This window comes from Lontra canadensis, unplaced genomic scaffold, assembly GCF_010015895.1.
Source record: "Lontra canadensis isolate GAN:19392208 unplaced genomic scaffold, GSC_riverotter_1.0 scaffold20, whole genome shotgun sequence".
Lineage (NCBI taxonomy): Eukaryota > Metazoa > Chordata > Mammalia > Carnivora > Mustelidae > Lontra > Lontra canadensis.
This window is the reverse complement of record NW_022631014.1, coordinates 16,044,273-16,069,929: the sequence shown is the minus strand read 5'-3', so window position 1 is coordinate 16,069,929 and position 25,657 is coordinate 16,044,273. Positions and strand designations below refer to the sequence as shown.

General features: G+C 37.5%; 1 protein-coding gene across 3 annotated transcripts in view; it reads left to right on the top strand.

Annotated features, from left to right (window-relative positions):
- Window positions 1-223: 223 nt before the first annotated feature.
- CTNNB1 (catenin beta 1) overlaps window positions 224-25,657 on the top strand; it is a 41,031-nt gene continuing 15,597 nt past the window's right edge. For all 3 annotated transcript variants that reach the window (XM_032861111.1, XM_032861110.1, XM_032861109.1), the window contains exon 1: window positions 224-391. The gene's annotated coding sequence lies outside the window, so the exon portion shown is untranslated. The remainder of the gene's footprint in view (window positions 392-25,657) is intronic.

The window sequence follows — 25,657 nt, the reverse complement described above, 5'->3', positions numbered from 1 at the left end:
CCAGTCTCTTGCCCCGGGAGCTACAGGGGAGCGCGCGGGCGCCCCGCCCCGGCCCGGGGCGGTGGGACGGTTGCGGGCGCTGGGCGGTGCGGGGACTACTTTCCGCCGCTCGTCCGCGCCCCGCCCCTTGTCCTCGCGCGGCGGAACGCTCCGCGCTGCGCCGGTGGCGGCAGGATACAGCGGCCACTGCGCGCCTTATAAGAGCTCCTTGTGCGGCGCCATTTTAAGCCTCTCGGTCTGTGGCAACTGCGCTAGCCCGGCCCTGGGAGCAGAGAGCGAGGGGAGGCGGAGACGGAGGAAGGTCCGAGGAGCAGCTCCAGTCCCCGCCGAGCCGCCACCGCAGGCCGAGGACGGTCGGACTCCAGCGGCGGGAGGAGCCTGTTCCCCTGAGGTGCTTGGGCGCTCCTTTCCTTACCCTTCCGGGGCTGCTCCCGCTCCTTCTTCGGAGCCAAACTTCGTCGCGGGCGCGCGGTCCCGGCGGCGGCTGGGAACCGGGCCCGGCGCGGCGCGGAGGCCCAGGGTGGGGAGCGGGGGGAGGGTGCGGGCTGGGGGCGCCGAGGAGGCGGTGGGGGCGGGCCTCCCCCGGGGGGCGGAGGGCGGCGGCCTCGGCCGGGTTCCGGTCGCGGTGCTCCTCGGGGCCCCGGGGGCGCCGCTGGCGGGGAGGGGGCGACGCGAGGGCGAGTCCAGGAGCTTGATGGCCGGCGGGGGCAGGCATGGGGGGAGGCTGTGGTTTCCGTCCGGGGCTCCGGCCGGGGCCGAGTTTGGGGGAGGGACTCTGCGCCTCGGGATGCTCCGGACCGGGGTGGGGGGCGGGGTGGGGACGGGGGTAGGGGGCTCCGCCTTCCCAGCACCAGCCGGGAGTTGGGGTACGGACTCTGGGCCTGGGACGCCACCCAGGTCCCATCTGCTGGATCGATAGGGCCAGTAGACTTTCTGTTCGGATTCCCTCTTTCGTTCGAAGGACGAATTAAGAGAATTCTTAAGAGATTTGCTTTTTTTTTTTTTTTTTTTTAAATGCCCCCTTATGTGAGTTTGGCACTGGCGCTTGTTTAGATTCAAGCAACTTTAAACCTTAGAGGAACCAAACTACTAGTGCAGGCGGTGGGATGCGTCAGTAGGGTTTGCACATATAAATCCATGTCCTACACCTATATTTTCTTGTATCGTGTGGGTGAGTGAAAGCGGCATGCAACGTACTGGGAGTCTTGGATTTATGGCGGTGGGTGTGAGACCCTGGTCAAAAACGGGGGCGGGGGGGCAAGGGCGACTGGCTTACGATTTCTTATCAAGTGAGCCTCGGGATTCAGCTCCTGAGTGCTTCGAGAATCTTGTTGGTAGAAATGATTTATTCAGATACTTTTATGGCAACTAAACATGATTTTTAGAGCACGTTTTCCTTTCCACGTTTTTCAGCAGAGTGAATTTTTCACTCGCCACGAAATTTACCAAATAAAATTCAGGTGTTGCAACTTTTTTCAGTGTTTTGTCTCGGGAGAGGATTTTGAACAGAGACTTTGGAAGTTCTCAAAGCCTGCTTCAGAATCCGCGAAACTTAAAAGCTTTAGCAGTTGGGTGTAGTTGTTCCCTTCATTTTCTGTTCCCTTTTGGAGGGAGCATTGTCTCCATACTTTCTATCTTCCAGACATCTGTGGTCTCCCCTCCCCCCTGAGTTTGTGAGTGGTGAATGAAGAGAGACTGGCCTGCTGGTATGCAGAGGTCGGCAAAAGGAAATCGAGGAGTGGTTTTAGTGAAATGAGAGCTTTGTATCATGAATAGTGGTGGTTTAGACTAGACATCAACTTGAAGAGACGGCTATCCTTTGATAAAGTCTAGGCTAATGTTTTTCAGATCGCAGAAGTTACAAAATATTTTATGTGGAATTTAGGAAGCCGTTTCATATTGTATTTGGTGAACATTGAGTACCTTTAGTTATGTTCGTGTTAACTCGTCTTCATCCTACAAAACAGTAGACATAGCTTGAACTGTCTTTACATAACGCTTACCGTTAATTATCTGCTTAAATAGTGACATAAACTTCTACTTTGGAGGCTGTTTTGGGTCTAAACTAAGGCTTTGTAGTATTTATTTTAATTTTCACATTTAAACCCACACATTCCCTAGATTTAAAAAGAGTACCATTAAGGTTTACTGGAGAATATCGTTTTTCAGAATTTGCTTAATTTGCACCCAATATTCATTACGTTGACCCAGTCTTTGTTCTGAAGGCCATGTACAAGGACAAGGCCCTAAAGTGATTGCAACAGTAACTTGAAAAACTTGCAGAAGACTATTCTATAGGATTAAGGGAATCCTGAGATTATTCAAGCCTGAGGTCCTTGAGGGGGAAATAAAATGCACTAGGAAGTTTAGTATAGCATGCAACTTAGAGTCCTTGTGGAGTCCTAAGCTTGAGACTCTCCCAGAGACTGCAGCAGTCATTTTAAATAGTTTTCAGGGAAAGCTAAATTTTTAAAATAGGGTGGTTAATAAAAAATAAAACATTTACCAGTGTTCAAGTGTCAAGTATTCAAGTTTTCTTTCTTTTGAATTAATTGTTGTTAGTTATCCTTTGCTGATTATTATGTAGAATAAATGTATATTCCAATATTAAAACTCATCAGATTGAATTGAGCTTCCTATTAGTCATGACGAATAAAAATTGATCATATACATAAAGTTTTTGTGCTTGTTTTCATAGATCCTTCCCTCCCCAAATAGGAAGGGAAGACATGAAGTAGGCAAATTTCTCAAAGGGTATTTTAGAACGTAGCACTTAAAAAACTATGTGCAGATACCTTTTTTATTGTTGGGAGGGTGGGAAGAGTAGCATAAATATTATTGAAACTAGGAAGGTGGATAATTCAAAAGTTTGAATATCTTTTTTGTAGTTGTAAGTTAGCAGTGAAATTATAGCCCCCCCCCAAAATGGACTATCTTAAGTATATTTGGCCAAATGAAACTTTTTTTGTTATTCAAATGAAAGACTACGTCTGTTGAGTTATAACATCATTTTGTTTCTCTTTCATGGTGTAGTAGTTGTTGATATAATCAATAACTGCAGATGAGTAGGTGGTAAATTTTAAGTTTGTACTTTGAACTTGGTTGGAATTATACTTGATTGCTAACCCAGGGTGGAAGGGGGGTGAATGCTTTTTGTATAGCACAAACTTCTAATAAAAAATATTACAACTCTTGTGTAGTGCTTTGTATTGACTTGTGACATTGTTTTTAAAAACATTAGTTGTTTTAACGTTTTTCTTGGCAGTTCTCTTCTTGTTGGGAGTATGATAGCTTTTGTTGAAGTAGCTTGACTAAAAACATTTTTATACCATAAAAGTAAATAGTAAACATAGCCTAGGAATTGCTTCTGATTATACCAGAGTGTTTAACTATTGTCTCCTCCCTTGTACCCTCATATAGAGGATACTGATTTGCAGAATGAGTTTTCATTCTTTAACAGACAATTGTTTATGTAATATATTCTAATTGTGTGATGGGTAACTAAGCTAATAAGCTAAAATAAGCATATACTTCTCAGGTTCCATGAAGAGAAAATAATGTGGTTTGTGTTGCTTGAAAATGAGTAGGAATTAATTTATATAGCTTTTATCATTTAAACTCAGGAGAAAGTTCTTTATTTCCTCTGTTTACCTAAGAATGCTGCTTGTGTTTTTGTTTCATGCAAGACAGAGCTTGACTCAGTTTGAAACCTAGATGCATCTGTTGAGGCCTGAACCCTGCTATCCTTAAAAGTATGTATAAAATCTACTTTCCCTGAAGAAAGATGCTCTTAACAGAAAAAGTCACCTTGGAATCTTTTTTTTAGCGTTTAACTGCCTTTCTAAATTTGTTAATTGTGGGCATCTCTTCTAAGAGACATTCCCTATCCCCCAGAGCCTCCCTCAAACCTTATCCAGCAGCAGAATGAGGAGTGTTAGGGCATATTTTCATTGCATGCTTTGGCCATGTTGAGTGCCCTCCAGTGGATATAATGTAATGCTTGTGATGTCCACCCCCCCTAGCAAGTTTATGTGGAATATTTGAATAGTTCTGTTCAGAAAGCATCAATCAAGAAACTCTTTGAATTCTAGAATAATTTATTCATCTCAATACCGGTCATTAAAAGATTGTCTTGAGAAAATGTCATCTCAACCAATATTTGTAGCAGAAAGATCAAAGTTAAATTAGGGATTACATTTAACGTAAGCCCCTTTAAGTAGGTTAAATATATCATGATGATAAAACCAAAAACTCACGGTAATAATTTGGGGGTGAGAAAGCATGTATTTAACTGTCCTAATGAATTACAGAAACTTAAATTCTCAGGAAAAAGTCAATCAGATTGTCAGTGTGTCTAAAATAAGTGACACAGTAAAACACCAGTTAAGTGCTCAACTGAGTTATATTATCAAGGAATAGGTCTGTGTTAGGAACTAGGTAGAAACAAAACTAGCTCAGTCACTGTGTGTGAACTCTATACTGTCCTGGTTACTATAGACTCTTGTCATATAAGGCTGTGGGTGGTAATGCACTATGCCAATATTTTGCCCTTTAAATTTTTCAATAAAAACCTTTCTCCCTGCTCCTGTATTAAAGTACTTACATTTCTGCTAGTAATTTTTTTTTTTTTTTAATGAATATACTTGTTTCAGTCTGGATTCTGATTAGTAACAAGAGTGAAGTGTATTCTCAACTTTTGGAAGTCGAATGTTAATTTTGTGGAAAATTAATCAATTTAGACAAACTTGAAAGTGTTGCCTTTTTTACATAATGGGTGATTGAAGTGAAATAGAAAAGTGGACAGTAGGGAAGAAAAATGACAGTATCACTTACTGCACCATTTTGCTCTTGGAATTCATAGTAGTTTTTTGAAAATACTGATAATAATTATTGACTAAGAAATATTGTTAGGAGTTGTTTTTGTTTTGGTTTTTAAACACAGCAAGAATGCCTTGTTTTACACAAATGATTTTCCAGAATGATTGTGTTTTTTTGTAATGGATCATTTTTGGAATTAGTAATGTTAAAGTTGATTCTTGGTATTTGCATCATTTATTTTCTCTTAAGGTCAAATAGCTGCTGTTCGAGTTTTCCAAGATTTTTTATGAGAAATGAGAGTGGATTTGAAAGTTCTTTTAAAGAGTATGTGCATACAGCTTACTGGAGAAATTCTATTAAGGACTTAATTTATCTCTGAAATTGGCTGCTTGTCTTCATTACTATAACATACAACCTTTTGACATTCAAGATAAGTGACTAAAGTAAGATTGCTTTCATAAGCCATATAGGATTGGTCTTCTGTTACAGTGGTGATGGCTACTCAGTGTTTCTAGGACCAGGTGGCATAGGATAACTGGAACTCTGGAATACAACAAATTGTAGAATACAGATCCCTTCTAAGCAGACAGTCTTCAGCAGTTCCAGCTATTGTGTGGGAATATAGTTCATGTTGCCACATCAATTGATTTTTTTTTTCTTGAGAGAAGCAGGGAATCAGATTAATGTACATCCTTTGGTTTGCACATGTTAGTGAATAAAATCCATGTTTTAAGACCATATTCAGCACAAATTAAATACACCTACTGGCAGGATACTGCCAGTTTGTACATCTGCAGTGGTCCCATTTAGAGTACAGTTCTTTATGATAATATTTCTATTATATGACAGGATGATATGAATCTGTGGGTTCATACAACATAGGAAATAAGATTGTTAAACTGTTAAGGTCATGTTTAGGCCCTTAGAAAATGCCTTCTATCACTTGATTATACATTGGGAACTTAAAAGCACTTTTGTGTTATTTGTGAAATCTGGGAAACTCACACTTTAGTTTAGGAATTATAGTTTTGGTGAAGGAAAAGGAGAAATAACAACTTGGTTATTTAAAAAGCATTTTTTTAAAGATTTTTTTCTAATTTATTTATTTGACAGACAGAGTTCACAAGTAGGCAGAGAGGCAGGCAGAGAGAGAGGAGGAAGCAGGCTCCCTGCAGAGCAGAGAGCCCGATGTGGGGCTCGATCCCAGGACCCTGGGATCATGACCTGAGCCGAAGGCAGAGGCTTTAACCACTGAGCCACCCAGGCGCCCCCAAAATGCATTTTTAAAAGACATTTCAAAACTTAATCTTTTTTTTTTTTTTTAAGATTTTTATTTATTTATTTGACAGACAGAGATCACAAGTAGACAGAGAGGCAGGCAGAGAGAGAGAGAGGTGGAAGCAGGCTCCCTGCTTGAGCAGAGAGCCCGATGCGGGGCTCGATCCCAGGACCCTGGGATCATGACCTGAGCTGAAGGCAGAGGCTTTAACCCACTGAGCCACCCAGGCGCCCCTCAAAACTTAATCTTTGAAGACACTAAAAATGCTGGACATGTTCTGACTGCATGTACGTAATCATGTCAGCCTGAAATTTTATTGATGTCTTTAGATCATGTCCTGGTTTTTGTCTGAAGTCTACACTTTTTAACGTACTGTTATCAGACCAAATCCAAAACTTAAAAGCAAAGTTTAGATAATGAAAAAATAATTGAATATAAGTTTTACTTAAATTAATGGCATGCTGTTACTTGGTTAGAATATGTTTATGCAGGCAGTTAAGTAGATTTTGGTTAAATCTTTTGTCCTAGGGCAAAGTTTTTCATTTCTAGATTTAGAAAAGTTGGGTGTTTAGTCCTCATGCTACGTGTTTAAGTGACAAGCTGTGTCTAGACTGAAAATGCAGTGCATAGGGCAACATTGTTTATAAAACGGAGTATCTTAGAATAGTGCTAGGGTTATATGATATGGTATAGAATACAAACAACTGATCTTTGGACTTTTCACAAAAACATTTATCTCAGAGGTGCTTACTCCTTGCCCTGTCCCACTGTTCCCCATTTAACTTTACAAAGCCACTGTAAAGTTTCTCATATAATATTCCAGAAATTTCCTGCCTCTGATTCCTTATGAACTTGTTGGAAAGGCTGCTCCCGCCCCAGCAGTTTAAATAGTGTGAACAGCTGGATGATGCTAGGGTGAAAATGCTTCATAGCACTTCCCATTTTCTCCCGTATTTATTTCTGTCTTTTAATTTCTTCACTAAGGTTTCCACAGTTTTACTCATGATTTCATAATTCACGTGTTGCTGTACAGATATTTTCCTTTTAGCTGATTTGTAACAGATAGGTTAAACAATTAGTTAAAAAGTTGGGTGAGGGGAGATATTTTTAACCTGTTTAAGTTCTGCCAAATTCATCAGTTCTCACGGCATACAAACCATATCTGTGATAATAAATCTTAACCTGAAATGCTGGTAGCTGATCTGACTTGGAAGTAAAAGATGTGCAAAGGCTGAAGGGTTAGTTTAATAAGCTTCTTTTATTAAAAGGGTTTTAGGATAGCTGAAATAATTATGTATGTATTTATATACATATGTTTTATTGTACATTTTTCATATAAAAGTGAGAAGTTAGACTTAACTGCAGAATTTCTTGGGAATGCAATTTGAAGATGATCTTAAATGATTGTAGTCATTTGCTGCATTAAGGGGTGATTGTTGTAAACTTTTTTTTTAAGTATAATTAAGTGGTTTGGGGGTAAGAATGTAGGGAGTGAGCCTGTCTTTGAAGTTTTCCGTACACTAGATGAGTGCCATATGTGTAAAACAGGAACAAGGGTTTCTTGGAAATATTTTCCAGTCTAACTGTGGAGGTTTCCAAGTGGTGTTCTGTTCTACTGTATAGAAAGTGCTGGCTTAGACAGTTAAATTCTTTTTCTGAGCTACTGAAAGATTGCAGCAATGTCACACATTACTTTTATCTACCTAATAGTTCATTTAGATGCAAAAGTAGACATTAAATGTTACAGGAAACCTAGTGTGCATGGGCAGAGAATAGAACTCTTTGGATAGATTAGTAAGTTTAGTCTATTTTCTGGCATTTTGCTTAATTCTACAGTTTGGTTTTTAAGTCCAGCTATTTTATTATTTTTATTATCTTCTGTTGGAAAAGCCACGTGAGACTATGAAATTAGGTTTATATTGTTATAAGTTCTAATTACAAATATTTTGTGTGCTCCATTCATGTTGTGAAACTGTTATTCTTTATCTGATAGTTTTCCTTTAGGTCACTATTTCCTGCCTTAATTCAGCTGTCATTTTTCGTGGGTCCTGAATCAGAGTGCCAGTCTTTCTATTTCCCATAGAATAAGAAATAAGAGGCTAGAAAGTTTAAGAGATTAAAAGTCTGGAATACCTCAAGATTTGGGGGGGGGGTCACTCATGAGGCAGAGAAATGATAGTTTAATTGGTATTGCTCAAAAGTGGAAGCTGGAAAGTACTAATTTTTTTTTTTTGTAAGAATACTTAATAATCATGCTTGAAGAATAGCCTGACTATATGCTAAGGGGCCTCAGGTTTCTCCCTTTGCCGTTATAACCCAGAGCATATTACATTTCTCTAGAAAGCTCAGAGACAGGAAGACTATTTAACCTTCTCCGTTCTTCAAATGAGTCCCCTCTTGCCCCTCAGAACCTAAGCAGGAACTCCTTCACCACCCTATCAGTCTGCATCTTTAAAATGGAGGAAATAGTATATCCTGGTCAGAGGCCAGTCCTGGCTCATGCCTTTTCAAGAACTTTGTTCTTTTAGTTATACCTGACTTGTTTATATTAGTCTTATCCCTCCAGATTCTAATCCCATTGCTCTTTTGGTTTCTGTCCTACCTTTTATCATCCTCCTGAAATTCACTCACTATGCCTTCTATAACTCATAGTCATCAGCATACCCTTTTATTTTCAATATATTCTGGGTATGTTGCCTTCTCTTTCTTAATCCCACTGTAACCTAGCCTCTTTCTTGATAATGCTACTTCTCTTGGAGCTCTCTCAGTATCTTTTCACACCTTTTACTACTAAACAGAGAGGTAGAGAAAGTGTCTCTGTTTCTCATTGTCACATCTTGACCATTAGTTTCCAGAATTTCAAACTTTTTACTCTCATCCCATCAAATTATGCTACCCACTACCACTCTTTATTTTAGTCATCTGCCAACTTTCCTGGGGAGGTATTGAGATGTCTGAGAAAAAAAGAAAAAGTAAAGAGGGTCATCACCCTCCTTCCTTGAAACACTTTTTTTTTCTTTAAGATTTTATTTATTTATTTGATAGAGATCACAAGTAGGCAGAGAGGCGCGGGGGGGTGGGGGATCACGACCCAAGCCGAAGGCAGAGGCTTTAACCCATTGAGCCACCCAGGCGCTCCCTTGAAACACTTTATTAGCCTGGTTCACTTTCTTCTTTTTTCTGTCATAATTCTTGGTGGTAATCAGTGTCCAAGTAGAATAGTGCTACTCAGAATGTCGTCTGATCTGAACTGTTCGTTACTAGTATGGATTATGATAAGGGATTTGTGCCAGAATATAAATCACCTGTCACTAAATTCAATGGTTTCGTGCAGCTGACTTTTTGTAGCAAGTCTTTTTTGATAAAGGACGAAGGGTGTTGATTTACAATCTGGCACAAGCTCCTTATGGTGTCTGGTCTGGCTCTTTGAGGAACATTGATATAAAAAATGCTTCCAATATTCTGGCGTATTGGTTCCTTGATTTCTTTTCCAGTGCTCTTATTTTTCAGTCTTAATTCATCCACATGTTCCCATTTCATATCCTAGAATACCTTGTCTTTCACCAATAACTGTATCCTCCCCAATCTCTTTTCAGGTGTCCCACTGTTGTATTCCTCTGGTAAATACTTCCAGTTCCAGCAGCCCTTCACCTCTACCAGAACCTAAAATCTATCCATCTAAATAAGCTTTTCAGTATCCCTCACCCTCACTTATACCCAGTTGAAATTTCATGTTGAATCATAATCACTTTCTTATACATACTCTCAACAACTTTGTCCTTCTCTGGCTTTATGCCCAATGGTCCCTGGTCTATTAGTTCACCCTCTTTTAGGACTTTTTCTTCTTCTATTACTCAGACAACACAGCACCTCCTCCCTATCCTCTCTCATCTAATGCCATTGCTTTTCTGTTTCACTAAGCATACTGAATAATTGAAAGATTACCTGCATGCTCCTGGATCTGTGACTGTGCTCTTTCTCTGTCACTGTGGATGAACTGTAGTATTCCAAAATAAGGACAGACCAGTTCATTTGTGTACTAGATCCCATTCCCTCTTGGTCTCAAGAGTAATACTACTCTTATCAGTCTCCCTTCTTTTGCATCTTTGGTTTTTCCTTCTCTACAAACTCTTCCCATGAGCATACAAACATGATTATTTTGTTTATCTCATTTTAAAAGTTTTCTTCCTGTCTCCCCTTTCACCTTCCACCTACACAAAATACCTTGAAAAATACGCTTATATTCACTCTCCCTTTTCTTTAAAACCCCTACCAGCAACCACTGTCAGAAATTTCCAGTCCTCATTTCATTTAACCTATAGTAGCATTTGGCACAGTTGGCTTGAAATGCTTTTTCTTTGGCTTCTAGGCCTCCGTGTCTGCTAGCAGTTTTCTTCATACTTCACTGGTGGTTCCTTCTTAGTCTCCTTTGCTTTTTCTGTTATTTCTCTGATCTCTGTTGATGTGGCTGGGAGTTTAGCTTTAGGACTTCTCATTTTTTGTTGTCCGAATACCCACCAGTCTTACCGCTTTAAACAGATAAGTTTGTTTGTGGATAACTTCCAAATTTATATCCCTAGCTTGAGTTTCTCCCCTGAACTCTAGATGCTAATATCCAGCTATTTTGAAAAAAATTTGGGGTGTCTAAGAAGCATTACAAACTTAATACATCTAGAACTGAGCTCCCAGTTTCCTGTAAGACTGCTTCTCTTAGTTGTTCCTAAATGTACCTGATTCTTTCCAGTTACTCAAACGTCTAACAATATTGTTCTTGACTCATTTTCTGTCACACAGCATCTCCAGACTCTGTTTACAAGTCATGTCTGCTTTCGCTTTCCAAAACCTATTTTTTTACCATAGCCATGCTGTTGTGATCATTTGCCCAGATTACTGCACAAGCCTTCTAACGGGTCTCCCTGCTTATACCTTTGTTCCCCTAAAGTGTATTCTCAACACAGTAGCTAGAGTAATCCTTTTAAAGCAATAGATATGTAAATTTTCTGTTCAGAAACCTCCAGGTGCTTACCATCTCTTTCAGTAAAAGCACAAACCCCTCTGTTCAGCACTCTCTTTATCACTTAACTACTTTCCTTCTCTTCTTCTGTGACACTTAACGCTTTTCCTCCAACTGGTCAAGCATGCTTCCGTATCATGGCTCACTTCCTTACCTTTTTCAGGCTTTTTTTTGCTGTCCTGTTTGAAATTACAGTCCTTGCCTAACTTCCTATCTCCTTTCCTGCTTTATGTTTCTCTTTAGCCCTCGTCACTCTGTAACATAATAGATAACATAATATTTTATTTGTTTTGTTATTTTCTTCTTTCTTAGCCTACTAGAATGTAAACTCCAGAAAGACAGGGATTTTTGTCTCTGACTTTGGCTGTTTTCTTCCCATTGCCTACAGTCATACTGCATAGTAGTGGACTGGTAAATATGTGTTACCACATCATTTGGTTCATTCCCAATAGCATATAGGTATATTCCAGATCTTTGCAGAGATGGTTTCTTCTTGTCAGTTACGGCTCATGTTTAGATGCCACTTCTACATTGAAGTCTTTTCTGTTCACTCATTTTTGTTTTATCATATTCTCTTACTTGGTTTGTGGCACTTATACTCTGAAGAAACATTGTTTACTTATTTTTACTTCCTCTCCTGGTTTTGTCTTAATTTTATATCCCTGGTATCCAGAAGTGTGTCTGGAAGTTATAGGTGGTCAGTAAAGTTTGTTGGCCGAGTGAATGTTCTTGAATTGGACACCCTTTGCTTTCCTCCAGCTAATGCCCCATTTATTTGTTCCATTTCACAGTGTGTCCCTATCTTATGGATATGTCTCCACTTTCCATCTCCCTTTCCAGTTCATGCTCTGCTTGAGCTCACTGTTGGACCTGCATGTGGACCAACCATATGGATACTTTTCAGCTTTATTCTTGCTGGACTACCCAGCATTTGATACTTTATTTTTATTATTTTTTTTCTTTATTCTTCCTATAACAAGCACTCGCCAGTAAAATTTTCTGTAGTAGTGGGAATGTTCTGTATCTATGTTGTCTAGTATGGTAGCCACCAGCTACATGTGGTGCTTGAGCATTTGAAATATGGCAATCTGAAGAACTACATTTTTAATAAAATTAAATGTAAATGTGAATAACCACATGTGACAAGTAGCTATTGAATTGGACAGTGCAGTTCTATAAATACTCCCCCCCCAGCTGTTTTTCCCTTCATTGCTCTAAACGCAGTATTAACAACCTAATTGCTCAACCCAGGTACTTAAGATTCTTCTTGAATTTCTCTTACCCAACTTCAATTCCTCTCATTTATTACAGCCAGTCTGTTGTTTCTATTTCCAGAGTATTTTTCCAGTGTAGCTGTTTTTTGTGCTTAGTGCTACTGCCCTAGCTTAAGCTATCACCATCACCTGGACTATTTGCTATAATTTCTTTACAGGTTTCCCTGCATTATTTCTTGTCCCCTTTTCAGTTTTTTCCCATTATAACCCAAACCAGCTTTTAAAAACTCAGTGGGATCTCGGGGCACCTGAGTGGGAACTCAGTCATTTAAGCATCGAGACTCTTGTTTCAGCTCAGGTCATGATCTTAGAGTCCTGAGATTGAGCCCTGCCTTGAGCTTCATGCTCAGCAGGGAGTCTGCTTGAGAATATTTCCCCATCCTTCCTCTCTGCTCCTTACCTCCCACCCCCTGCCCTTGCACACTTGCACGCGCGCTCTCTCTCTCTGTCAAATAAGTAGATAAATAAAATCTTTAAAAAAGTGGGATTTTGTTATTCACCACCTTATATTCTTTCATGGACTTTGAGTAGCACTTAGGGAAAAAATGCATTCCTTACCAAAGGCTAAAGAACGCTACAGGATCTGGCTATTTTCAGCCTCATCTCATTGCACTCACTTTCCCATTGTAATTAAACACTGGTCTCAAGGTTTCGTTCTTAAAAGTGATCAGGTCTTCATGACTGGGCTTCTGCACATGTTACTTCTGTTTCTGGAATGACCCTGCTTTGCTCCTCATATTGCTGTCTCTTTTGTGTCATTCTTCAGATCTCAGTTTTTGAAGGTTACCTTCAAGTAGCCTTTGGCCACTATAACAAGGACCTTCCACTTGTCCTTAGGTCATTCTACTCCCTTCTCCCATTTGTTGCTTATACACATAGTTCTTTTTGTAATTGTTTATTCAGTAATCTGTCTCTCTCCCTATCTAGGATGCAAGGACCATGTCTGCTTTAATTGCTACTGTCTAACCAGAGTCTGTTACACCTTCTCACATGTAGCATTTGCAAACATTTGTTGAATAAATGAAATCTAACCTATGTTTTATTTATACCATTGATATTGCTATATCCTTGAACTTATCAGTAAATGAAGGGATTGTGGGGGAACTTTCTTGTGGCACAGAAAATCTTGATTAACATCACAAATTGGCAAATTGAGAAAACAAAGAACATAATAGCCAGTGAGGCATTCATATATACCTCCAGGTTATGACTCATTTGTTGGTGTATTTTTGGGCTTAAAGTAGAACAGAGATTTAGTGCTATTCCTTAAGTTTTTTTGTATTGAGATAATGAAAGTAGTCACATCTTGAAAATAAAAGCTTCCTATCTTACTGTACTTTCTGTAATACTTTGCTATTCTTCTAAATATGAGAGCCTTATGATTATGAAACCTGTTACTACAGTAAGGCTGCCAAAAGCAGCAAAAATACCCTTCTGTTTGGGAGAGTAGTATAGAAGGTTGCTAAAGATTATTAAGAATCGGGGGCACCTGGGTGGCTCAGTGGGTTAAAGCCTCTGCCTTCGGCTCAGGTCATGATCCCAGCGTCCTGGGATCGAGCCCCCCATTGGGCTCTCTGCTCAGCAGGGAGCCTGCTTCTCTGCCTACTTTAACTCTGTCAAATAAATAAATAAAATCTTAAAAAAAAAAAAAAGAATCGGGGCACCTGGGTGGCTCAGTGAAGGTTAAACATTGACTCTTGATTTCAGCTCTCATCATGATCTCAGCATCCTGAGATCAAGGGCTTCATGGGGCTCTGGAGCTTAGTCCACTTGAGAGTCTCTCTCCCTTGCTCTCTTCCCCTCCCTGTTTGTGCTCACTCTTTGAATAAATAAATAAAATCTTTTAAAAAAAAAAAGTTACAGTAAGTATTCATGTTGTCCTTATGAAAATTGTTTCTGAAAAGAGCTAACCCTGTGGTTATTCTGTGGAGTCCCATTTGTTTTATTATTTAACTTGAGTTGCTGATGGTTATATACATCAGTTGGATCATATGATTCATCTACGGCTGTAGCCCCTTGCTGGCAGTAGCATTGTTGGCAACATGTATGACACATTAAATATTTAAAAATGCTATGTCAGTGTCGTATCCCAGCCCTACTGGGTTACGGAACTGTGGGGATGAGTGGAGTCCCCCCCCCCCTTTTTTTTTCAAATTTCCGGGTTAGAATCCTAGCAAAGATCTGATAGCCAGTTTAAAGGGTTCTTCAAGCAAACCTGGAGATCTTTATAGTAAAAAAGATTTTAAAAGGCATACATATATTGAGGCCTAATTCTGGTTTCATCCATACCTGGAATTAATGGCCTGAAATATTTTTCCCAAATAAATGGTCTTGTGGCTTTCATATGTCATTTGCTCCAGTTTTGTTTTTCACATAACCTGTTTTCTGGAGGTACAGGCAAAAAGCAGTATGTGACCTCTCAGCAACCTGTTAACTTACTTAATTTAACCCTTTCTGGTACTGGTCTTCACATTTAGGATTAATTTACTTAATTAAAAATGTAAATTCAGGGGGCGCCTGGGTGGCTCAGTCCTTAAGCATCTGCCTTCAGCTCAGGCCATGATCCCACAGTCCTGGGATCGAGCCCCACATCATGCTCCCTGCTCTGGGAGCCTGCTTCTCCCTCTCATTGCTGCTCCCCATGCACACTCACACTCTCTCTCTCTATCTCTCTCTCTCTGTCAAATAAGTAAAATGTTTAAAAAATAAACTCAGTTGCATTTGGTTTGTTCTCAGTGAAAGTATTTAATTGGTGAGGGAATGGGCAACTACTGTCCTCTACCTGTTTTTGTATGGCCTGAGGACTGAGAATAGTTTTTACATTTTTTTAATGGCTGATTAAAAAGTCAAAAGAAGGATAACATCTTACGACATGTGAAATTACATGAAATTGCAAATTTGCGATTTTCATGAGTAAAGTTTTATTGGAATACAGCCATGCTTGTTTGTGTGCACATTGTCTGGCTGCTTTCATGTTATAATAGAGTTGAATAGTTGCAACAAAGATCTTTTTTAAGAAACATATTTATTGCTGGAAGTATAGCTAACATACAATGTTGTATTAGTTTCGTGTGTACAACGTAGAGATTTCACATCCTATACATTACTCACTGCTCATCATGATAAGCATAAGTCACCATTTGTCACCATACAACGGTTTTACAGTATTATTATATTATTGTCTATGTTTCCAATGCTGTGCTTTTAATCTCTGTGATGTATTTATTTTATGACTGGGGAAAAAAAATATATATATATAATAAAACTGGGAACTTGTACCTCTTAATCTCCTTCACCTATTTCACCCATTCTTCTCTTGTTCCCTCTGGCAGCCACATGTTCTCTGTATTTATAAATCTTTTCTGCTTTTTTTTTTTCATTTGTTTTTAGATTCCACATACAAGTGAAATTATATGGTGTTTTTCTTTCTTTGTCTAAGTTTGCTCTGCATAATTCTCTGTAAGCGGTCCTTCCATGTTGTTATGAATGGCTCCGATTCCTTTGGGTTTTGTTTTTTTTTAAATGGCTGAGTATGTCCCCTTGTATGTATATATATACCACATCTTTATCCGTTCATGTATGGATGGACATTTTGGTTGCTTCCATATCTGGGCTATTGTAAATAATGCTGCAGTAAACATGGGGTGCATATGTCTTTTCCAATTAGTGTTTTTGTTTTCTTTGGATACATACCTAGTTTTAGAATTACTGGATCATATGGTATTTCTATTGTTAATTTTTCGAGAACCTCCATTCCATAGTGGTGCTCCAGTTTCCACTGCCACCAACAGTGCACAGGGGTTCCCTTTTCACCACATTTTTACCAACACTTATTATTTCTTGTCTTTTTGATACTAGCCATTCATTCTGGTTTGGGTCAGGTGATATCATGTTGTGGTTTTGGTTTGCATTTCCCTGATGATTAAGGATGTTGAGCATCTTTTCATGTGTCTGTTGGCTATTTGTAGGTCTTCAGAAAAATGTTTATTAAGGTCGTCCGTCCAGTTTTTAATTAGATATTTGGGTTGTTTTGGTGTAAAGTTGTGTAAGTTCTTTATACATTTTGGATACCAATCTTTATTTGATATATCATTTGCACATATTTTCTCCCATTTGGTATATTGTCTTTTCATTTTATTGGTGGTTTCCTTTGCTGTGCAAAGCTTTTTATTTTGGTACAGTCCATTTTATGGCCTACCGAGGCTAAAATAATTATTATCTGGCCCTTTACGAAAAAGTTTGCTGACCTTGGTTTCAGATGAGATATGTTCTTCATAAATGAACCCTTCATGTTCCTTAAAGGCATTTAAGAAGTCTCATAGGTTTGTTTGTTGGTTATCTAAGCCTTTTTATTATATCTCATTTGTCTTATTGTCTAGTTTTTGAACATCTTTCTTATTGGCACCTTTAGTCCATCAACTATTTAAAAGCTTGGTATGTGCTAAGCACTTTCAATACAATGAGAAAATAAAGATACAGCCCCAGCTCTCACTGAGTTCACACATTGAACTTTTTTTAAGTGGAAGGTTATTGCTAAGGGGTATAAAGTAACACATTAATTACTTCTAGAAGTCTTTGAGTCCATTGTTGCTAATTCTTCCCTTAGCCGCATCTTAGAGGTTAACATCTGGAACCTTTCTTGAAATAAACTATTTTGTCTCCTTGGCATAATAAGCTTGTGTTTGAAAATTTTGCATTTTCTTGTCAGCCACAATGCCATCTAGCTAGGCACAGAATCAGTATGAAGTAGTAGTGATTTGCATCTTAGTTTTATTTATTTATTTATTTTCCTGTAGTCACTCTTCAAAGAATGTAGTTCTTTTTGCTGACCTTTCTCTTGCATTGATCTGCAACATTGTTAAATACGAATTTAACCTTTAGCTTTTGGGTGGGATATATGATATGATTAAAAGGGCTGGAGCGCCTGGGTGGCTCAGTGGGTTGAGGCCTCTGCCTTCGGCTTGGGTCATGGTCCCGCAGTCCTGGGATTGAGCCCCGCATCGGGCTCTCTGCTCAGTGGGGAGCCTGCTTCCTCCTCTCTGTCTCTTCCTGCCTCTCTGTCTACTTGTGATCTCTGTCAGATAAATAAACAAAATCTTAAAAAAGGGGGAGGCACATGACTGAGCTTAAACATTAGACCTGGATTTGAATTTTAACTGAGCAGTTTATTAGCTATACTCTTAAATTAACTGCTGCTCATCAGGCTTTTAATCTGATAATTTGGGGGAATGTTGCCTACTTCACGAGGTTTCTGGGAAGATTTCAGTGGGGTAACATTAGACTCAGAACTCAAGTTACTAAGTGTTGCTAAGTATGTCAAAGGCAAAATTAGATGTTTACCTGATGTTACAAGGCAACATCTTAAAATAATGCTGTAAAACAATATTCAAAATAAATTAATCAGATCTGGCATTACTTTGTGGTGTAGTTGATTCTTAGAGTAGTGCCATTTTAATAGAACAAGAACTGAATGAAAATCTCTATTAAACTATTAAAAACTGGAAAATTACTTGTATAGTTAAATAAAATGTTACTTGTCTAATTATTAAAAAGCGCAATGTTTGATTTTCTTGCTTTTAGAAAACATTATTTTTCCAAAGAATTTGAGGGTTTTTTTTTTTAGTCTTTTTTTCCCCCTTGCGGTACTAACGGTTGGCTGAGAAGGTTCCACATTCTTTTGCAGAAAGTCTTTTATAGGCCACTTACCTTTCATACATAAGAACATTTCCTTAATGTTAGTATCACTGGCTAACACATATGGGGCTAAATGATATATTTTCTTGGACATGTATCATTTCTAATACATTGTATTACTTACATAAATTTAATTCTGGGAATGTATGCCAAAAAATCTTAAAATATACAAATGCTTTGCATAACAAATACGTGTTGAATTTTTTTTCCCTAAAAAAATTCATTATTTTTAATGGCTACATACTATCCCTTCTCACTTGATTTAGTTTATAGTAGCTTCCTGATTGATGTCCCTGCTTTTCTTTTGGCCTCTCACCATCTTTTTTATCCATAGAGATACTAGAGTGAACTTTAAAAGGCCTAAATCAGGGGCGTCTGGGTGGCTCAGTGGGTTAAGCCTCTGCCTTAGGCTCAGGTCATGATCTCAGGGTCCTGGGATTGAGCCCCACATCAGGCTCTCTACTCAGCAGGGAGTCTGCTCCCCCGCCCCCCGCCTGCCTCTCTGCCTGCTTGTGATCTCTCTCTCTGTCAAATAAATAAAATCTTTAAAAAAAAAAAAAAAAGAAAAGCATAAATCACAGTACGTGCACCTCCAGTGGCTTCTTAGTGCACTTTGGATTTTATTTTGTATCCTAATTGACCTGGCCGTTCCTCTTTTCATAGTTCCCTTCTTGTTACACTGGTGACCTTTTAGTACCTTTACCAAATAGCTTACATTCCTTTCTACTTTTTCTCTGCATGAAATGTTCTGTCCCATCTTTAGTTGACTGGTTCCTCCTCCTCTGCTCAAATGTTATTCCATCATCCCTCACTCTTACCTAGAGTAATCATCCTCCTCAACCCGTTATTCTGTTCTCACCTTGTTTATTTCCTTTACAGCAGTTCTCGCTCTTTTAAATTGTTTTGTCTTATTAACTTTCTAATTGTAGAGTGCAAGCTTTACTAGATGTGTGACCTTGACTCTCCCACTCTCTAATTCACTGTTATTGCAATGCCAGTAACATGAAAGGTGTTAAATTTGTTCAGTGAATGAAAATACATCCCATTTAATAGATAAATTATTTTTTACTCATTCCCTTGTTGACGAGCATTTGTGTAATTTCCAGCAATTTGTATGACTGCTTCACTGTGCAGACTTTTTAGCATACTTCTCTGAATATTCCTGCATAATACATTTTTGTTTTAAAAATGAAATTTTAAAGTAAGAGAGTATTTACACTTATATTTAATGGGTAGTGCCAACCTACCCTCCAGAAAATTTCTGCCAGTTTAACTACAGTTAACTCTTGAATAATGAGACTAGGGGCATCAGACCCCACACAGTCCAAAGTCTGTGCATAACTTTGACTCATCCAAAACTTAACTTGCTAATGGCCTACTGTTGATAGGAAAAAAAAAAAAAAGCCTTACTAATAACAGATGATTAAAACATTTTTATATGCTGTGTGTATTATATACTGTATTCTTACTGTAAAGTAAGCGAGAGAAAAGAAAATGTGAAGAAAATCATAAGAGAAAATACTTTGATTACAGTACTGTACTATTAAAAAAAAATCCATGTATACAAGAAACAGGTGTTGGCAAGGATGTGGAGAAAAAGGAACCCTCTTGCAGTGTTGGTGGGAATGCAGAGTGGTGCTGCAGCCACTGTGGAAAACAGTATGGAGTTTCCTCAAAAAATTAAAAATAGGATTACCATATGATCCAGTAATTCTAGTACTGGATATTTACCCAAAGAATACAAACACACTAATTTGAGAAGATATATGCACCCCTATGTTTATAGCAGCATCATTTACAGTAGCTAAACTATGGAAGCAGCCCAAGTGTCCATTGACCCATAACTGGATAAAGATGTAGTTGATATGTGTAATGGAATATTACTCGGCCATAAAAAAGAAAGAAATCTTGCCACTTGGAACAATATGGGGAGAGCATAATTCTAAGCAAAATAAGTCAGAGAAAGACAAATACCATATGATCTCACTCATGTGGAATTTAAAAAAAAAATGAGCAAAGGGGGTAAAAAAAGGACAAACCAAGCAACAGACTCTTAACCATAGAGAACAAACTGATGGTTATCTTTACCAGTCTGATAAGCAAAAAATAAATGAGTTTCTATTTTGTGTACATTTATTGGTTGCTTTTTATTTTTCCTTTGAAATGATGGTTCTTGCCCTTTCCCTAATGTTTTTTTCTTACTGATTTTCTTCTTAGTTCTTTGTGTACTATGGATATTATCCTTTAATCATATTTCACCTGTCTTGTGTCCAGCATGTTATTTTTCAAGTTACTTTGTATGTTTTTTTTTGGCCTGGAATTTAGAAATTTTATGTACACACACTAATGGTGCTGCGAGTTTCAGAGTTTCAAGTCATGCTTCTATTTGCTTTTTTACCATCGTTTATTTCTGTGTATACCACCCTTACTTATATATACATTGTTTTATCTCATTGTGTATTATTTCTTACATGTAAATATTTGATGAATGTAGGCTTAATTTTAATATAGTGAAATGAAAGTAGATGAAAAAGGATAAAAGAAATGATTTTTAGATGACAAGCCCATTTCCTAATACTGTTAATTGGATAATCCACTTGCCTCCCACTACTTGAAGTATTACTTATTTCATTAATTAAATTGCCAGATTATATCTTGATATTGTCTGATTACAGTAGTCTTATCCATTCATATCCCAATTATACAACTCTTTAATTGCTGTGGCTGGTGATTTATGATGTATTTTAGTATCAGATAAAATCGGTCCCTTCTCATAGTTATTTCAGTCTTTTTTATTATTATTACCATCTTTATACTTCTATTCCAGATGAACTTAAGAACCATTTTCAGTGCTAAAGAAATCTGAGAATTTTGGGGGGGATACATTAAATTTATAAAACTAAGTCAGAGAAAACCAACAATAGCAAAAGCTTTCCAGTCCAAAAAATGTAATTCCATTTAATCTTGTATGTACTTTGTTTTTAGTGTTGCTTTTATGAATGAGATCTTTTTGTGATTATATTTTTCTCACCTATTTTGTACATAGGAAAGTAGTTTGTACATAATGGTCCCTTTTTATTAAAAATCTAGTTGAACTGTGAACTATTCTCTGTGCAGCGTTACCACACTGTACCTTAAAATGGGTGTAAAAATGTCTCTAGAGTGTTAACAAAGAAAATCCTCAAGTTAAAAAGTATTTATTTAATCGTCATTTTGTGAAACAGAGACCCTCCCACATAGCTTATACTTTTTAGCCTTCTAAAATAGACTTGTAGCCTGCTTATTAGCTTTTGTGACTGCTGCCTCTAAGGAGACAGGAGTATTTATTTTATCCTCATCTTTGAGACTTGAATTTGTTAGGTTTAGTTGGTTTGACAAAAGTGTAATGAAATACTTATGTCTTTTATGAATAGTTCCACTTTAATTGTTTGAAAATATTAAAGTACAAAGATTTTCTTATATTTTGAAATCATATTTGGAGTTTACCTGAAATAGCAGTGTAGAGCTATTTCCTTAGTTTATTTTTAACCAGTTAGTTTTTGCTCTGCAAGATATAGAGAATGTAACAAATAGTCATGTATTCACCGGTGACCCAGATTAAGAGATGTATGTAATTTTGCTGTATTTATTTGATTTTTGAAAAATGCTGAAGAGTTGAAGGCATCTTTAATACCCTTCATTCCTGATTCCATTTGCACCCACATATTAAGAAGCTAGCATGTAATCATACTTTTACTGCATCAACAGTCTTAAACATTTTGGTTTTTTAACTTAACTGGCATAAAATTATATTTGGAAATTATAAAAATGTGTCTGTGGCTATTTCTTACGTACTTATGTACTTTGGAATAGCTCTGTTTTAAAATATCTTTTTGCTTCCTTAGTTTAATATAGCTTAATATAGGCTCATTTTTGTAGTGATTTGTTCAGAGTGGATAAAGTGAAAGTGTGTTTTAAAACATTCTCTTTGGGGTGCCTGGGTGGCTTAGTCATTAAACATCTGCCTTTGGTTCATGTCCTGATGCCAGTCCTGGGATTGAGCCCCAACATGGAGCTCCCTGCTCTGCGGTGAGCCTGCTTCTCCCTCTCCCGGTCACCCTGCTTGTGTTCCCTCTCTCACTGTCTCTTTCTCTCTCTCTCCCTGCCAAATAAATGAATAAAATCTTTAAATAAATAAAATGAAACATTCTTTTTGAAGGATCCAGATAATGTTACTGACCAAAAGTTCTGTGCAAAGCTATCGGTGAGACTAAGGATATATCAGAAGTGTAAAGGATATTACCATAGTCAAATTATTTTTAGTATAAAGTCATATTTTCAGATATACACAGGAAGCCTAAATATGCTGTATCAGTTATTATTCAAGGAGCTTTTTATAATAACATCTGCATGTATTTTATAAAAATATAAAAGGACAGCATTAAGAATCTGGCAAGCCAAAAAAGCTACATGTGGCGAACAAACAAATTAAGCATTTAATCTCAAAATTTAGAAAAACTTGCGGACTTGGGTGGTATGTACATTAGTTGGATGGACATGGCTATAACAAGTTGTCTTGAGGTAACAGTAGATGGCTGCGCACCTTGCTTGGTAGGCTGGCCACTTATACAGGGCCTTCTGTGAAAATGTCTGCTTATGCTCCATCAGTATTATGGAGCTGTGTATCAAAGGCCTTACAAATTCTTACCCTTTTAACCTAGTAGTTGGAACAGTGGAAGGGAAGTGGAAGAAACTAAGAGAATCATTCATATGCAGAGATTTTTGTTCAACATTGTTTGAATAGCAAACTAAATGGGGGAGGACTAGATATTCAAGAATGGGAGATTTGGTTATGTTATACTACAAATATATGATGCAGTATAGATGAAAATATTTTGTTAATGTGTACAATATGAGGAATTCGGTTTTGCGTGTTTATATTAAAAGAATATCTAATAGTAAATTTATAAAATGCTAAATATACCAAATGTCGTTAATGGTGTATCATTATTATGCGAATGACAAAGAAAAATATTTTATACTAAGCATATATATATGGGTATATATATATATAGGGTAGAGAATAGGGAAGACAATAAAAAGAAGAGAGATCATCTGGGAAATGTCCTAATTTTTCCTAATCACAGTTCATATTCTGGTAGCCATTTTTATGCCTGTGTTTTAAAGATAACACAATGGCCATTAATATTAGGAGTTTTGGAGGAGCAAAAGTGTCGTTAGATACTTGTTTTTTATTGGCTGGTGTAGGAAGACTCCTCAGAATTCTAAGACATAGCTGAGGAGTAAAAATAGAAAGGAAACTGGAGCAAGTTGTGATTTAGAAGTGTTTCTGATGAATAAAAAGTATGCAAACGAAGATTTGAGGAGACTATAAATTTTTTAACTGGCAAGGTATTAGTAGGGATGGTTAATAAAAATGCATATGTGTGTGCTTTTAGATTTACAAAGCAGATTTTACTTGGAACTATCCTTAATCCCTGAGGATTTTTCATAAGTTTTTTATGCTCCTGAAGTCAAGTTGTGTTCTTATTTAAAAACAGAGTTAAGTGATTGGCCTTGGTTCTTCCAGTACGGGTTATTGGAAAGTCAATTGTTTGCATGAAATGCCAGTATAAAAATGTGGCTTTATAATAGATCTGCTTTATTTTTATATAACAAAGTTTTTCCTAGTTAGTAATAAATTTTGTGAACTCTCAGGTAATTAAAATGATTTGTCCTGAGGGGAACTGGAGAAGTAAACTTCAGTGTGAAACCTGTGTCATATTAAGAATTCTCACATAGACTTTGACAGAAGGCCACTTAAAGTACACAAGGTGAAGTAGAGGCTCCAGTTCACTTCTTGTGAATCGAGTAGCAGCTAGTAAGGCTAATCTTTTATAAAAATTTTCTGGTTTGCAAAAAAATACCCTTTTTGTAGCCACATGATGAACTAATGTATGTGACGTACTTTGAAATTATTCTGTGAGAGGACACAAATCCTGAATAATACCAACAGTCATTAAGTATAGCTGACGTTGGTGTTCATTGTAGAGTTGTGTCTACTTTCCAGAATAGTTGAAATTTTTCCTAATAAGAAAAAAGAAAAGCCTAGAATGCTTAAGTAGTCCTGTTAGAAAAGCTGAAGGAAAATGATTATGGTAATACTTTGACCATATACTTTGACCAATACTTTGAAGGTCTGGATCAAGATGAACTTTCACCTAGGTAGAAATTATTAACATATAAAGGATATATATTTTTAATTCCATATCTTATTAAAACATTATAGATTTTTAAATCGAAAATAGATAAGTTTAGGGATAACTGGAAAGAGTACATTTTTAAATAATAACAACAACAACAAAAAGAAGGATCCATGAATCCGTTACCTTACTAAACTGGAAAAATTGGCGATCCTGGCAATTCTCTTTGTTAAAGCACCACTTGGTGGTGGTAAAGCTGGCAGGACACAAGGCATTGTAATGTAGTCTATAGTTAGTGATTACTTGCATCTGGGAACATTTAATACTTCATAATTCATTAGCACTATCCCCCCTTCATCTTGAGTTGGAACTTAATGGGTTTTTCCCTATTTTTGTTTCTCCTAATTCTTTCTGAAATGCCCATTAGTTGGAGCTTTGATCATCTAGGTTGATCATCTTGTTTCTTCTCTTTTGTATATTGAGCAGCTTTCTCCTTTATGTTCTAAGAGGTTTTTTCCAAAACTTTGGTTATCTAGTGAACTTTTTATTATCTCTAATCTTTTTGAGGATAATAAATTGAAACGTTCTGTTTCCTTTCCCACCCTTAACCCTTTTTTAAAATTCTGTGTTACTCTGGAGTCCATTTTTCTGTTGATTTTTCTTGAACTTTTTCCTTTGATACTGGAGGGTTTTCTGATGTGTTTGGTAATAAGCCTCGGTTAATTGGGATCTCTAGAATTGGGCCCCTAATGATTGGCAGGGTGTGGTGGAGGGGAAGCCAGCCCTTGGGCTGGAAGGTCTGTCCAGAGGAAGACTGAGGAAGGCTTTCCTTTTGGGCAAGATTCTGGACTAGTTCTCTTTAGACAGTATATTCAGTTTCTAAAGAAATTTCTAAAATGAATAGTTCTCATATTTTTGGAAAATTTGGATTTGTCTGCAGAGTAATGTAGGAGTGATTTGGTTATACTGTTTCTTATGTAGATCCCCATTTTCCTTCCTGCTTTCTATTTCTCAGCCTGCTGGATTGACACTTGGCCTCCTTCACACATAGGATTGTAGTGAAGAACAAGAATAATTTTTTCATATGCTGCATAAAATTTAAGTGCTATAAAAATAATAGTATTTACAAGTCCTCAACATACAAATTGATATTGTAAGTTTGGAATATCAGCTTGCTTTTTTCCATAAAATCATTATAGATTACGGTCAAATTACAGATCAGCCCCTATAAACAGATTTTATGCAGTAACATGACTTAATGTTTTGTCTTTGCATCAACAAGGAAACAGTACTATACTATAAATGTTTTTTTTCCTTGAAGCCATATGCACTAGATCCTTGAAGAACAGCATATAACTGTTGACTTGCCAAAAACTTAACTATTAATAGCCTGCTG